Source organism: Ixodes scapularis, unplaced genomic scaffold (genome assembly GCF_016920785.2).
Source record: "Ixodes scapularis isolate PalLabHiFi unplaced genomic scaffold, ASM1692078v2 PGA_scaffold6__148_contigs__length_123643588, whole genome shotgun sequence".
NCBI lineage: Eukaryota > Metazoa > Arthropoda > Arachnida > Ixodida > Ixodidae > Ixodes > Ixodes scapularis.
In genome coordinates, this window is record NW_024609881.1 from 95,825,354 (window position 1) to 95,842,088 (window position 16,735).

The window sequence follows — 16,735 nt, forward strand, 5'->3', positions numbered from 1 at the left end:
TACTACAGGGGGTAATCGTAACAGAAACAACAAGATATATATTTCACCTTTATCTGCGGGAGTGATGTGACCGGTAGTCACCTCTCAAACACTCGAGCGCGCGCTCGCTGGGTAGAATCGTAGTCCAGGTTATCGGGGCAACGAGCAGAGCGCATTGGTGATATCACTCCGCGGTTCCACCGATCGGACGCGCGAGCGTCTTTCGCTTGCTATTGACTGACAGTGGCCGTGGTTTCGTTACATGATCCTCCCATCTCCGAAGAGGACCTCGGTGTGTTGCGAGCTTTGATTGCTTCTAAGACTAAAGCCTTATATGCCCCATTAGGGGAAAAGGAGGCGTAGGGGTTGTGCCCGAAAGGTGGCCATACAAATGCGTCACCAAGCACTCGCCGCTCACGTTATAAGCTGACGCGCCTTAGAAGTAAAACACAAAGAAAAGAACCGCAACGCAGATTCTTCGTCACGGAAGCCGTGAAGCCTGCGGGGGCGCCGCGCCTGGGCAGTGGGAAAGCGTGACGTCGGTTTAATTTCACTTTGAAGAGCAACTGCGTCTACGTCATGCTACCCATGACATGCAACTTCGGTCAACCTCATCGCTGTGGAGCATGAGGTTCCGAACGTTGGCGGTCTGGTGGCGAACTAATGTGCAAACACAGACACCGAATACAGTAGCGGCAGACATAACTTTAATTTGTGCAGAAACATTACTCGAGAATATTTCAGCCGCGTACCTCGGTTGAAATATTTTCGAGTGAAGCTTTCGCGTTCGTACACACAAGCGGTGTTGTCTTTTTAATCGGGAAATCGGCCACGTTTCAGCAGAGTGAGTTATCGCCCTATTTAAGCTATCTCAAGAACCTCCTCAGGGCACTGAGACTAGAACCTAGGCCTACTGCGCGAGCTCGCTGGCTTCAGCAGTGCTTTGGCTCCGCGTGCCTGCGAGTTCGCACTTGTTTTAGCAAGGGCAGAAAGCTCGCGCCGACGGTGGAGCTTCCAATCTCAGCCTAAAAGTGAACGCACTATTCGCCTCGGGATCGAAATAAAGGTGACGCTACTGTCACGCTATCATCGTCAGCAATGTGTGGATAAGAAGATGGCTGCCCCAACGGCTGTTTGCGGTCACGGCCAAGAACCTGCAGAATATTGTGTTTATCGCCTGGTACATTATCATTGTGAAAGTAATTTTAACGTAAAATGGTCCGATACTGTTCACTGCTTCAGTCGAATACCTATTGCACCAGGGTCAGTTTTCACCGATATCCAGCTGTCGGTGCGATGAAGAGAGAGTGGCTCTCGATGTTCAGATCTTGTTCACGCGATGGTTTGCTCTAAACATTTCTCCGCCGAAGACATCAAACCAAGTATGCATGACAACCGAAGTAAGTGGAAAAAATAAAACTGTTTAGTTAAGTGTCACGAGTGGCCCAAGATAGAGTATGCGTGAAGCGTTCGTGTTGGTACTCGCTCGCTGCTGCGGAGTGTGATCGTCCTTAGTTAGGGCCCTCCCGCTGCGGTGTTTTTGGAGAGGATACGAATGCAACGAGCTTATTACTGCGTGAGAATCCGACTTCTGAAGCACTGTAGAATTCAACTCCTACGAGCCCTCCTACACTATAGCACACTAAAAGAGGCATCGACTGCAGCGGAAATGACTCGCTTTGTGCCTGCGTGTGCGTTGGACGCACCTCATCAATTTTCTTGAAGTTCGACCGGAAGTACGCGGTAAATAGTTATGATGGCAACTGGTTGACCTGCTGAAGGAGCAACAGAGACATTCCAGCCTAATCAAGTGCTTGTTTACACTGCTTACTTCGCTTGAAAAAGGATTTTCAACGGCAAATCACGCTACATGAAAACGGCATGCTTACATCTAAGGTTAACAACTCACTAAAGGCCACAGTCTAAAGAAAAGGGTAGTCATTTGTGACTACCTTTGGGGTGGTAAAAAGTTGTCCCAAATTTAGCGACCCCTAAGGTAAAAATGACGACTCGACATGTATTCAAAAAGCTCGTAGTCAAATTTGACTACCCCCAAAAGCAACAAGCCGGACGGTTAGCGAGGCTCGGATTCCCCGGTAAGGCCTAGCGAACAGCACGGCTTTCCGGCCGAGTTAGAGAATAGGGCGCATACGCCTATTCGACGTCTTCCAAGCGCCATCAGACACTCTAAACATCCGTCCTTAGACACCGGTACCGTACCAATTAGCCGGGAGAACGGCAGCGTGTTTGCCGGAATTGCCGGGATTGCAGCCGACGGCATCTCGCTAGATTGACTGTATTTTTACCGCCAGCGGAGAACGCTCAAGAAAGAAATCGTAACGCGAGTAATGGGCACGCTGACTTTATTGAAGACAACGTATACTTGTCGTTTGGACCTTTGTTCACACCGACGGGAGGCGTTTAACTCGCACCAGCACCCCGCTATCTTTTTTCTTTCTTTGTTATTTTCCTATCTAAAACTAGCCACCTATAGAAGGTGCTGTTGCCTCCAGTAGAAGGTAAAAGCAGCCCCTTGAAAGATGTCGTCTTACCTCCGAAGAGGGTTGAAGTTTTTCCGTAAAGACGTAAAATCGGATCTTTAAAGAATGCACTTTTAACCCCAAAAGCGACTAAGGTTCCCTCCAAGAGGAGGCCATATAGCACCCTAACCTTCGGTGTAAGTTTGCACTCTCATTGCAGGGGGTATTGTAACCTCCAAAAAGGGTTGCTGTGCCTGTAAGTCCGTTATTCTTATTCCCTCAAAGGTGGGTAGAACAGTACCATTTTTGTTTTTAAAGCGCAACTGGAGCTCGAATATCTGGTTGATGACAGGAACATTTTAAGTCTCCTTGTCAGGCTGTCTTGCCAGTCAGGCAAGTTAATATAGCTGTAACAGATAGGACATATTGACTTGCACAAAGTAGATATTAAACTTGCTTGATTATGTTTCAACTAACGGACGTGATCACGTGTACATCCCTGATGGAGTAGTCAACATGGTATACCAAGACTGAATGGACCTTCACACAGATCGTACTAGCAAAACTAATATGCTGTAATTAGTTTCCATACGAGGAGACTCCAATGTTAGTGGAGAATGTAGGAATCACTAAGCCTTTGACGGTCGTCGCCGTAGAGGCAAAGCGGTGATTACATATTTAAAAGGGCCCACCTAAACTCAAAATTGCAGACACAGCAGGAGGTCTTGCAATATGTCATGTCTTTGGTGAACTATAAACATTTTATTCGCACGTTGTTCTGCATTGCTAGGCTATTTACAGTTTTCATATTAGACGCACCGCGCACGGGATGCTCACTTCGCCTGACGGCTGCTGAGGTTGGTATTGGTATTGGTATTGGTATTTAATGTGTGCCCAAACACCGTGAAGGCTTTGATATTGGTGCACATAAAAGTCACAATGAGTTGAACATGCAAATGTTCAACCCATGGGAGGAAACACAGGGGCTTCCGCGTGAGACTTCCCAAACATTTCAGAATTATATTGAAAGGGTGGGACCTTATCATCCGACGGGTAAGTTGTGCAAAGTACCTCGAGCTAGAAATTTGAAGCAGCAGGAATGTTGCTGAAGTGGACGCGCTAAAATTGAAAGGAATGGAAGAAAGTCTAAATGTAATAATCCCTGAAGAGGGTAACAAAGGACAAACACAAGTTTTTAAACACAACTAGATGGCTGGTGCACGACTGGAAAGTTCCGCCTGGTTCTGCTAATGAACCAGGGACCTCTCCATTTTCAATAAAGCGCTCATCCGACTGAGCTAACCAGGAGTTCAATATGAGAACCAGGCCGATTTTTTTCACCCATGCACAAGTCACCCAGCTGTGTTTGGAGATGTGTGTTTGTCCCTTTGTCCCCCTTTTCCTCTATCCAGGGATTATTATTTTTATTCTCGTCCAGCTCGATTTCACCTTATCATTACTTATATTATCGTCGAAGAAAGGTGAAACATTTTTGCCTTAAATAGATTCATTCGGTGCTTCTCGAACGAAACAACCTGCAAGAGATGTAGCTAAACCGCCTGTGCATTGACCCTTTCTTTTTACTATTCTTTAGCCAACAAAATTGGTCCGTTGGGAATCGTCTTTCGCGGGAAAGGAACTCGACCATCAAATGTTTATTAGATACTTTGCAAGAAAACAATGCTTTCGTGAACAGTTTCTGGGAGGCGCAATGCCCATATTTTGTGAACAAGGAGCATGCTTTGCGAAGCGGTGAACAGGGCTGTAGGACCGTTCATCAAACGACCATTCTTCATACGTCAACTGGTAGCAGGGCTATTCTTCTCATAATGGAACTCGTTAAACAATTGACCGTTTTCCCCCGTTTTTTTTTTAATGTTTTTTGAACATAGTTCAAGTTTAAGTTTTATTCGCCTCAAAGACGTTCGTTCGAGCGTATTTCATGAGGAGGGGGGGGGGGGGGTAGAAAAATACAAACAAAGCAATGATACAATGGCAATCAAAGAACTAACTACGGTCAAAAATTAACATCAAACAAAAACTAAACACGAACTATGCAGAATTTAGAACAACGTTTACACAAACCGGGCACCACAGAACTGGGGACACAGTGCGCAATTTATACCAAACACAAGCAGACATGGCGCTGAGAACATATCACAGTACCAAAGCCGAAGATTTTTCGCGGAATATTATTTCGTTCTGTTCAGTGACTATGTCGTTTGGAAGAGAATTCCAATTTTTAATGGACAGAACAAGAGGAGAGTATTTGTATCTATTAGTGCGCTCGAATAAAGGTGCAATATTTAAGGATTGATTATGACGCAAAGAAATGTAGGAGGCAGGCTTACAGTGAGTGAGCATGAACAATGGCATGTCATAATAAAACTTATGAAAACGAGTAAGGCGAGCGACAGTCCGACGTGATTTAAGAGAAATTAGATTAGAAAGAACCTTTAGTTGGGAGACACTGGTTTTCGTACTGTATTTTCGGTGAATGAAGCGGACGGCCTTATTCTGGACTGATTCTAGCCTATTAATTAGGTAAAGTTGATGAGGAGACCATATGGTGCTAGAAAATTCAAGTTTCAATCTAACGAGGGTTTTATATGCAGTAAGTTTCACATCCTGTTGAGCAAGCAAGGTATAAATGCCTTCTCAGAAATCCCAGAGTTCTTAATGATGTGTTAACAATGTTTTCGATATGGGCATTCCAGGTTAGATCTTCGGTGAAAGTGATACCTAGGTACTAGTGTGACTGAGTGGATAAAATAGGATCGCAAAAAATTGAGTACGAGGGAGTGAGGTGTTTTGAGGAATTAAAAGAAATGAGCTTGGTTTTAGTAACATTGATGTTCATTTGCCATGTTAAGCACCATTCACCCAAGATGCCGATGTCGCGTTGAAGGAGCTCCGAATCGCTAGGATGAGGAATTCGGCGGTACAGTACACAGTCAGCAGCAAAAGTCCTCACTGATGACGAGATTAGTGAAGGTAAGTCGTTTATGTAGATGAGAAACAAAAGTGGACCTAAGACGCTGCCCTGTGGAACTCCGGACTTATCTGTAATGTCGGGCGAGAACGTGTCATCTATACATACATACTGCTTACGATTGGTAAGAAATGATGCGATCCAACTGATGATTTGATCATTTATGTATAATTGAGAAAACTTTAGAAGTAAGCGTTGATGAGGGACAGTATCAAAGGCTTTAGCGAAATCAATGAAAATTGCGTCCGTAGTACAAAAGTCGCTAAAGTTATCGTGGAGATCTGTTACGAATTCAAATAACTGAGTATCACAAGAATGATGCTTGCGAAAGCCGTGTTGGTGAGGGTGAAGATAGCTAAAGTTGTTAAGATGGTCTATGACTTGAGAGTAGATGACATGTTCAAATATTTTACACGGATTGCTTGTCAGAGAGATGGGTCTGTAATTTGAAGGGTCACTTCGATTTCCAGGCTTATGTACCGGGATGACATTTGGAACTGTCCAGTCGAACGGTAATTCTGACAAATCAAGTGAAGCATGAACAGGGCGGCACCAAATAATTGAAATTTTGTCTTTGGTTATTTTGAGAAAATTGGAGGTGATGTTATCGTCCCCGCTAGCCTAATTTGCACGCAAACTTTCGATTACGTTTACTACTCCGTATGGTGTACATGTTATGTCATCCATGCTCGTGCTGGCACGGCACAACGTCTGCGGTAATGGAAATGACTCATCCGTGAACACTAAACTAAAGACCGAGTTAAATATGGTTGATGAGTCATGAGGTGACAAAATGGTTCCACTACTGTCGTGGAGAATGGGTGAGGGGTTATTCTTACTAGGCAAGACCGCTTGCCAGAACTTGCTTGCATTAGTAAGTAACATGTTAGCCCGGTCGCGATTCAACAATTTGAATCTACTCTTCTTTATCTCTACTCTGTAAGTTTTTGCGCTTTCGTTATATTTAGACCGCAAGTCAGGAGTGTCTCTTAACTTGGCCAAAGAAAAAAAAAGTTTCTTCCTATTTAAAAGTTTTTATGACACTTATGAAACCAAGGACTCTTTAAGTCCTTATTAATGAAAACCACCGGAACACACTCCTTAACAATTTCGGTTATTTTATCCTTCAGTAGCGTTCAGTTCTGAGATACATAAAGGGTGTCGAAGAATTGTAGGTACTCGCTTGAGAAAGAGTCAAAAGTGCATTGCAGTTTATTGGCGTCCACCTGGGAAAAGTTTAGGAATGTATTTTCTAATGATATTTCGCTTAGCCGGAGAGAAGGTAGAGTTGAGAAGAACAGCGTTATGGTCGCTAATGGTTTCTAATTAATGGCAAGCAGAAATACATTCAGGGTGTGATGAAAAGAGCAAATCAAGAACAGAATCACATCGTGTAGGATTCAAAACAATTTGAGTAAGGTTGTACGACTGAGTGAGTGCCAAAAACTTTCGGCACTCAGGTGAATCACGGCAGCCTGCGCGAAGCGAACAGTCACTCCAGTTGATCCCTGGATAGTTAGTCTCCGGCCAACACTACTGGGCATCTGGGATAACTATACTGACTACACAGTTTATGCACTCCTTAAGTTCATCACTGAACTGCCCAAAGAATGACGGTGGTCGATAACATACTCCAATGATAATGTAGGAGCATACTAGTTTCACACGAACCTAAATTATCTCAAGTTCAGATGCGATCTTAAGGATGTCAGATGAGAGGACATTTTTTACTGCGATCATGACCCCGCCGCCTCTCGAATGAATTCTGTCTTCACGGAAGATATTGTATTCGCCAGAAAAAGAGAGCTCCTCATCACCTATGTCCTCTGATAACCAAGTTTCGGTTCCGAGGATTATGTGTGGACTACACGTGTCAATGACTAAACAAACCTCATCTTGTTTAGACAAGATACTACGAAAATTACACAGCAAAAACGAAAAGTTAGAGGAAGAATTAAGAGATATCGTTTTATTTCGATGACAGTCAGAAGGCCGAGATGGTTGAGATGCAGGTTTGGTCTGTCATCGCGTACAGTCTAATTGCAGTGTTGCTGACATCATAATAAATAAAGCACTTGTTCCCAACAAACATCTTATCGAAGCGCAGCATAGAATTTTTGTATACTCAATCAGCCGCTTGCGAGCGTGGACTACTTTTTGGGAGTAGTTTTCGCTGATAGAAACTGTTTGTCCTTTTCGTTAAGGAGCACTTGAAATAATCACCTCTTTTACTTTGAACTGGTTGAAGCATACTATAATCGGCCTTTGCTTCCCATTTTGGAATTTACCTAAATGGTGCGCCCTGTCGATCAAGCACGGCTTTAATGGTACTTGCAGTGACTCAGAAACGAGCTTCAATACCGCAAGTTCAGACTCACGCGACGTTTCTGTTGGCTTATCAGCCAAGCCAAAAAACAGCATATTATTTCTTCGTAGTCTATTCTCAAGGTCATCTTGAGGTCTGCAAATTTGGGTCGTAAGTGCCGAATTTTCACTCGCAGCAACTTTGAGTTGCTCCGCGTCAGTCTTTAGCTCATGCACCGTCACTAGTTCCTGTTGTCTTTAAGCCATTCTTGTGTCAATCACGGCTAGCGCGTCATCAGCTTTCTTTTGTTTTAACTGAATGTCGTGAGTGACCTCCAGAAGCTTCTTTTGCCCGGCATCTAGTCTAGTCAAAAAAGCAATGACTTCACTGTCTGCTCCGGGTACCCTACTCGAGGTAGCAACAGATGACGTATCAACCCCGTCGGGGCCGGGATTGGCTTCAATATCTCCCGCACTCATTAAAAGTGATTGAATAACAGCAAAACACTCGAGTACAGTATGCAAGACCATGGGGCATGGCACCTCAAACAATGAAACTTGGCTAAATGGGCATTCTGAACATTAGTAACTAACCTGCAGAAAACATAAGGGTGAGCTGAACGTCCTTACAGTGCCAAGCCCCGAGTGATGCGAGGGCGGTTGTTGGTCTTGTAGCCATCCTGGTGCGTCAGTCGTCCCTTGTTGCCAGATGCCGAGCTGCTGAAAGCGTATTCGATGGAAGTCCGGGAAATTGCTTTCCCGGTCCACGGTCGAAGCTGGTGAAGACATCGGCATGGCTTCCGATGGTGAAGGTGAAAAGCACGCTTCCACGGTGAAAAGGCATATCTGCAGAAAACATAGAGGTGAGCTGAACATCCTTCCAGTGCCAAGCCCCCCAAATTCTTCCAAGTGAGTAGATTTACCATCAACACCCTTCGATGAATGAATTATTTTTTTTTTCAACACAAGGAATAATGCTTTCACAAATCTCCAATAAGTACTGGCTAACGTAGCAGCCACCCTTTCCCCATTAAGTGCCCATTTCCAAATTTGCGAAATTTTAGAAAATACGCAGAGCACATTTATATGTAAAATTGATGACCGCCCCTCTCCCATTTTTTGCGTTTATCTCTTAATTTTGAGTGGGCGTTTCTCGCTATTCTAGGGTACTTATGTCTTGTCCGCCACAGTCTTGGTACCTTCCTCAGCCACTAATGAAAAATTGATGGCACATTGTTAGACAATTGTGGAATGTTACGTGAAACGTTTTGGTTGTGCATGCGCAGTTTGTGTCTGTCCCGCATGCGCAGTCTTTTTCTATGTCACGCAGGTGGATGAGTTACGAGTTACATTCTTTTCTCATTGTGCAGATGTCATACATGTATCTGGCATGCTTAGTCTGTATTATGCACGCTGACGAGCTACATTCTCTTAGGGTCGCTGCGGTTCTTTCATTCTCTCCGTGTTGCCTTGGCTTCGTGCGGATTGCGGCGTATAAAAGTCCATCACAAAGTAGCATCTCTCCACCTCTTTCTCCCTTGATGACTTTCATGGCGACTTCAGAGATAGACGCGCGAAACCAAACCTTTTGCTGAAATCTGATGATTCAGAAGTCGCGTTTCAAGGTACACAATACCTAAGTCGACAGTGCTGAAAAACGGAAAGGTGCAGGACTTAAAAGTGAACAAGTAGAGTAAGCTTTCTATACAAGAGCTGAATAGAAAAAGGAACCGAACGCTAAAAGAGGTAGTATAAAGGACACAAGAACTTCAAACACTATCTCCGTTTTTTTTGTTTTTTTTTTCACAAGTTGTCTTAGTGACGAATCTCCCTTTGATAAATAGCCCTATATGACGAATGGCCCCGCTATGAGTTTCTCTATTACGAATTGCCTTTCGATGAAAGGCCTGTATCCCGGCAAACATATACTTGAACCATGGAAGTTGAATGCTCTGTTATAAAACTGTAAAGCCGCACTGCTCGTACCTCATACAAAAGGCAGTGTTGGCTGCAGACATAAATGTACAAAAACACGCCTCAAGCACGGTAAAAGTCATTCACATGTATGCATCGAACACGCCTCCAAACAGTTGTTGTATGTGACGTCATGCAATGAGGCCCTCAAACAGTGTATGCAGACTGTCTTTTGTCCGATGTATTCTTGGTGTGTCCACCACTTAAACGTTCTTATAAAACAAACTGTAAAGCGTGCCTACGCACTATTATCTAGGTTGCCTTCATAACTCTCTCAGGCGCTAATGCACCTCGAAGAGCAAGAGTATCATGGTCATAACGTTTGCTCGCCTTTGAAGGAGAGCTTGGGTGAATGAAATGATAAGGTAGGCCACCCTCCCGTGCTAGGGATTTCACAGATTGTGCATTAGTCATTCTCTCGTTTTCTGCGTTAACTGAAAGCCAGCAGACTGTCCCACCAGGTGCCGGGCGATCGCAGGCTTCTATATATATATATTTTTTTTTTGTAGTTCCATTTTCCTTTAAGTAGAGACGTAGTTATACTCCGGACACATTTTGTGGAGAGCTATGGCCTTACCTTTAACCGCTTCGCCACTTTCTTTTAGCAAATTCGGTGCACCGGAAGCTGGAAATGCGGCGAAATTGTAGCCGAGTTTCTTATTTAGATCATTAAAGTGGCTTTGACAGGTGCAGTGGTGTCGCAACAACAATACATTACGTCCACGACTCTGCAGACGTGCTTTTGACCGCTTTCTCTCGTGCATCCGCCAAGTTCCGAATACCTAATGCGGACACTCGCAACTTCAGAGCGTCCTTCGCAATACATTTAGCCCTACATTTAACTTTTTATTTATATAGCACTCTATGTTGACCTGTAATAATTATCGCTGAAAAAAGAACCTTTATTGTTAGAAGTTTAGCTTTAAATAGATGCGACGCGACTGTCGAGCTCGCAAAAGATTGGCTGCCATTGCTCCGCTAAAAAGCGGAAATGCTCCTCCGGTTGCCGGAGAAACGGACCCTAGCGAAGGTAGTACGTTTCACGTAGGTTAGGTTGGGAAATTTTAGGTACGGCAGGGAGAGAGCGTAATTCCTTCCTATCTTCGCAGGCTGACTCTTCACGCCTCTCAAAAAAGTGACAGACGCCAATCTCACCATGTCGTCACGGCGTCAAAAAGAGCGGTTCAGCAATGCGCGCCGTTGCTTAGCTACGCTTCTCCTATCACTATACGCCACTTCTGTTTTTAGTTTTTTTGAAAGTCGAACATATTTATTCCGGATTCTATCTTACTCCTTGAATTCAGTGACGACACTTGGGTCAAGCCTCCCACCGGACTGTCGTGGGGAATTCGAAACGTGACAAACTTTGAAAAAGGCCAATTAGAGGGCAAAAATTCTAGAAGTGAGGCAAATCTCCGTACAGACGCACGAACACTCTACGCGTGACATAACGCCGTCGGCCATAACGATTCATCGCGATCGCGATGCAGGTCACACGTCGTGATTATCTAATTTCTGTCACTTATCTAAAAATACATGATTCATGCCTCTTAAACTTGACACCAGTAATCGCATTTAAATAGTACCGAATTCTAGATTTTGAAAGGCTAAAATGGTTGCTTTTTCAAGACCGACCATCGTGGCGTTGCGCATTTTCCTCCAGGGACATTTTCGGGTACAAATCTTGACGAAGTTTAAACTACATCGGCACTCTTCGGCGACGTCATCAACGTGCCGCGATGGAATTCCCTGACTGTTGAGTTCGCCGGCGATTCAGATTAAGCTCCTCCCATCGGCGACGTCACGGTGAAGTTTCTGCATCGCTATTTTCAGCATACACCGACTGATCCGTCCACATTCGGTGAGAGTTGGAGCTTTCTATGTGCAGGCGCCGATATTGCCGGCTCGTTTTACAGGGTCAGATCCGCTTGTGCCACCTACGTTAAGCACCGCCCTGCGTTTGTTAAGCTGGCAGTGACCGTAGTCAATTCGTTACCTGTCGATCTAAGAAATTACCAATCATTTCCATTCCCGAGTCAACCTCGATCAGCCCTTTGGCAACAGAGATAACGGGAAGGAAACAAAAAACACCATTTTCATAAAATTTATTAAAAGTAAAAAAAAATGAAGGAAAGTGTGGAATAAGGAACCTAAAGTTATTAACTACAGTGCTGAGCTATACTTACGATTAAAGTAATTTGTATGCGCGCAGAACGAGAAACGTATTATAATCACGAATTATATTAAAGTACTCTAAAAATCGGAGATTTCACCGCAACTAAGATGAATTTAAAGAGTTCGTAACGCGATGCTATGCGGAGCGCAAGTTCGTCTGTTTCTTGCTCAGGGGTTACGGTGACATCAGAACACCGAGCTCCAATTGGAAGATTAGGGGGTAGACCTTTATGATCTACCGACCATTCTTACAATCACAGCCAATCAAAGTTCAGCGTCTGACGTCGATGCAACCCCTGCCCAATAAGCAAACGCACTTGCGCTTCGCATAAGACTGAGTAATCCTGACCGCAGAGACACAGTAAAGAACATCAGGCAAAAGTGCGATAACGAAAAGGGGAAAATGAAGTGCTGGTGTTGGCACACATTGCCAGATATTTGACTTTCTGGTATTTTAAGTTTTGCATCCTAGAATTTCATAGACCTTCTGCAGGTTAGAATGAGAATAATTAAGGGCCATCTCGGTTGCTGCTAGTTTCCAATCGGACGCTATGACGAGAGCCGTGATTTCACAGGCACCATTTGGCTTCACATTTGAGGCCAACTGGCGTTAAATAAGGAGACGGTATAAAGAAGAGCAACTTAGTGCCATCCACACTGAAAATCGAGTACTGTTTTCTTTGACTACTATCGGAGGTGGGGTCAAGTTTTAACTTCGTTTTCCTTTTTGAAAACGGTACCCAGCAGTGAATTAGCCTAGTCATTATCTTAGCGTTGAATGACGCTTGGGAGTTTTAGGAAACCGTGTGCGCACATCCGGTATTGTACGATGGGCCCTCCCGTTCGCACTGCGCATGCGCTAAAACACAAGACTCTCACATGCGCATTTCGCACCGGAGGGCCCATCGTACCGTATCGGATGTGCAAAAACGGTTCATTAACGCTCGCTATTAAGATATTGCGCAGGGTTGTATAGCACGGTGTGATGATGTGACTCAATGGGGAAAAGAAGAAGTGCAAGTCAACCCATGGATCGGTCCAGAGGGAGAAAGGAAGATGACGAAGAAGGGAAGTTTTGAGAGTGCGTGCAGAGAGCTCGCGTGAAAGGACTGGCCGAAGAGAACGTGCAGAGAGCGAAACGACACCATCGGCGAGGGCAATCGGTGGCCTCCTACTGTCTGACCAGCAGCCTGTTCCAGCGAAGGCAGCGAATAGAAACCTACGCTGACCCCGGCTTCCTACAGCGCGAGCGCTTGGTGCGGTAACTCTGGGGCCGCCGACAGAAGCCAACCGCTCCCGCTCCTGACTTCCAGCCACAACCGTGGGCCGACAACGACAGCACAAGGCACACTGCTGCACAGGGATTCAAAGGCATGGTGACTGATGCGTTTTCCTTTCTTTCATTTCTTTAACCAAGTTTCCTTTTTTTGTATAAGCATATGAACTCTTTGATTTTTTTGTAAATACAAGCTTTTATGAAAAACGAAGGACATTGTATCTTGTCGATTATTAACCACAAAGAACCTCGCAACACACGGTCTAAGGTTAATGTCATTCGTAATCGGAAAAACGTACGCTGGAAATGGCATTCCCTCGTTCCCCCAACGACATCTAGTGGAGCCAGGCAGCGGCGCCTACCTTTTGTCAGCATCGTCGACAGCTCACAGCGTTTCCTACCCAGACGTCGCCTGTCGCTTTGCAGCGTACTACAGTGGCTTAAAAGGGGTAGTGTAACGAACGAAACCGGAGAAGCGGCACAGCGTTGGAAGACGGCCGCGGGTGGCGCTGGCGCTTGCAGCACCGTCGCTCCGGCTATGGCTTCGGCTTGGCCGCTTGGCCAGCTTGACTCCGCCCAGCTCCGGCCGATTCGCACCTGCCGACTACACTGTCGTCTGCTAGTTTCACATTTTTATTCACCTTCAAACACAAATCATCTCGTTGGAAGTTCCCTGGAAACAAATAATTGTCATTGAGGTACCTATATTAGTCATGAAGCGTGTTAGGGTGCCTCGATCTGCCGGCCGATGGAGGCACCCTAACGGAGCTGCGGATCGAAGCGCCACCTACACCGTCTTCCAAGGAACGGCCGTTCCCGATGCATGGTGGAGGCTACGCGGTAACTACACTACCCCTTTTAAGCCACTGTAAGCGTACTTTTGTCTAGCTTCAGTGTCTTTGCCGCTTGGGGCCGGTCTATGATCTCCTATCGATGACGTAATCCGCCGGCCTTTTGTCTTTGTGCGTTTGGTATAGGACGATCATCGACTTTAAAGTCGTCCTGAATTTCGTGCCGCGAGCTAATGTATCATATTATTTTTTTCGCGGATGGGAATTGTTGAAAAACTGACACCCAGTTTAAAGCTCCTTACAGTTCTACGAGTCTCATTCACACTATTTAAAATATTTAGGAGTTTTCATGACTTTCCCTAGATCCGAGTTAGACTGAACCTTCCGAGTCAAGCGCGATCTTCTCTCGACACAAGTTAACGCGCTGCCATTTCTGATTAAACTTGTTAGGAACGAATAACGCCTGTGTGAAAAGATTATTTAAAAAAAACAAGCCGAAAAAAAAATTTAAGCGCGAACGTGCATGCTCCGAGTGTAGTTACACGCCCTACAGCGATTATTTCAATTCACTCAGCAATTCACTCGGGACATCGCGGAATTGTGGCGATGAAAGCTTGCGCTCGCAGCTACGTTTGGTGGCCCGGGATCGACGCCGATATTGAAGCATGGGTCGCTGCATGTAGCACCTGCCAGATACACCGGAAGTCACCAGCGAAGGAACCGATCCCAGTGTGGAATAGGCCAACCGAGCCGTGGGACACTGTTCACCTGGACTTTGCAGGTCCCGTCGAGGGTCATGTTTTTCTGGTTGTGGTGGACGCGTTCACGAAGTGGCTGGAAGTGCGCGTGGTCCGCAACATGACGTCGGCCGCCATCATTAAAGAGTTACGGACCATTTTTGCAACGTTTGGACTACCAAGGAAGATTGTGTCGGACAATGGCGCGGCGCTAGTTTCCGAGGAGATGAAAACATTTTACCGAAACAACGGGATCATCGCTGTAACTAGTGCGCCGTACCATCCCGCCACTAATGGCCAGGCGGAGCGCATGGTACAGGAGCTGAAACTTGCACTCGGGAAGAAGGGAAAGGAAGAGCTGAATTGTGCGTTGGCCAGGTTTTTATTCAAACAGCACACTACCATTCACGTTGCAACGGGAAAAACGCCAGCATGGTTGCTTTATGGCAGGGAACTTCCATCAGCTCTTGAACGATTAAAAACTGTACTTTGTGAAGAGCCGGTCCGCACAGAAAGCTTCACAAACGCACGGGAACTGAGCGTGGGACAGTCTGTCTGGACTAAAAAGTTTCCACACGGGAAAGGCTGGGTTCCTGGCGTAATCGAACGTCAGATGGGCCTCCGTTCATGGATGGTGAACACAGATGAAGGTTCGGTACGCCGGCATACTAAACATATACGTCAGCGATGTTCAGTAGCCAGCACCCAACAAGAAGCGAAGACTCCGTCTCCTGTGTGGGACCTCAAGATTGACCAGAGTCCAACTCCACCACGGGCACCACCTCCCGGCGAAGATACTCCAGCTCGAGTAGACGCATCCCCCCAGCGAGACAGTAGCAGGCCGGCGGCGTTTCCTCGCGAACCAGCGTCAGCTCCTTCGACGGCAGACGCTGGCCCTTTCACTGGTACCCGGAGGGGCACTCGAGCGCGGCGACAACCGCAACGCTACGGGAGCAACGACTAGTTGGAGGGGGTGTTATGTAGCGGCTGGCAAGCTGGCGCCCATCGGCTCGTGACCATCGGCTGCACTCGCACCGAGCGCTCGAGAGCCGCGGGGCACGGGCAGACAACGCCAGGCTAGGAACGTTGCGCCAGGCTCAATCGGAGGCTCCATCAGAATAAATCGATTAGACAACCTTCGAAGGTCTACATCTCGTATTTAACACTTTGCGTGTGTACTTTCCAAACTTCTGCTTTCGTTACTTAGCTCAGATCTTCTTATAGCGATAAAAAAAACTCTCGCAGCGTGTGTACCTGCGATCGCGATATTGTCCTTGGCGCTTAGATAATTAGAAGAGAAACGAGCAATGTCTTCAAACGACATAAACGGAACGCTCCTGGCGTCTCTACGTGCTTAACCAAGTCCGGTCTGAGTACAAGCGGTACTTTTCAACGCTTCACCTAACCAGACTTGGGAAGTAATCCGTTGCAAGCCACAATTTACTTCTAACTCGTTACTTTTTCAAGTAAATTTGTAATAACAACGTCACTTGTTTTGCGGCAGTAATTTCTAACATAATTTCGTTACAAAATCGTAGTAACGGATTATTTTATTTGCTCGTTACTTAAAAAAATCAACATAATACAAATACTGGAGCAATATGAGCAGGCAATTCAACAGCATAAAAATAACCATCTCAACAAAATCAAAACCACATAGCGAAGACGGCAAAAACCGAAAAGAAAACACGATCTTTTATATGACCGGTCACTAGAATCACTAGAAAAAACATGCAATGGCATGCACAAATATGCGAAAAACAAAGATGAAGAAGACACTGCCAAGCAGCATTGTCTTCATAATCTCCTGGCGGAGGTCGACGCTTTTACTGAGCCCGCGCACCGCTAGCTTTGTTTTCAGAATTCCAGGAATAATTTTCGGCCGCCGTAAACTCGGGGGATGAAAGGTGAGATTGAATCCCCGCTTCTTCCAAGCTTGGAAGAAGCGGGGATTTTGTCGTAGCGTTTCTTCACAACACGTAACATCTCAGTTATTTTTGGTAATGTTCGTAGCGTCATGCGTTGTC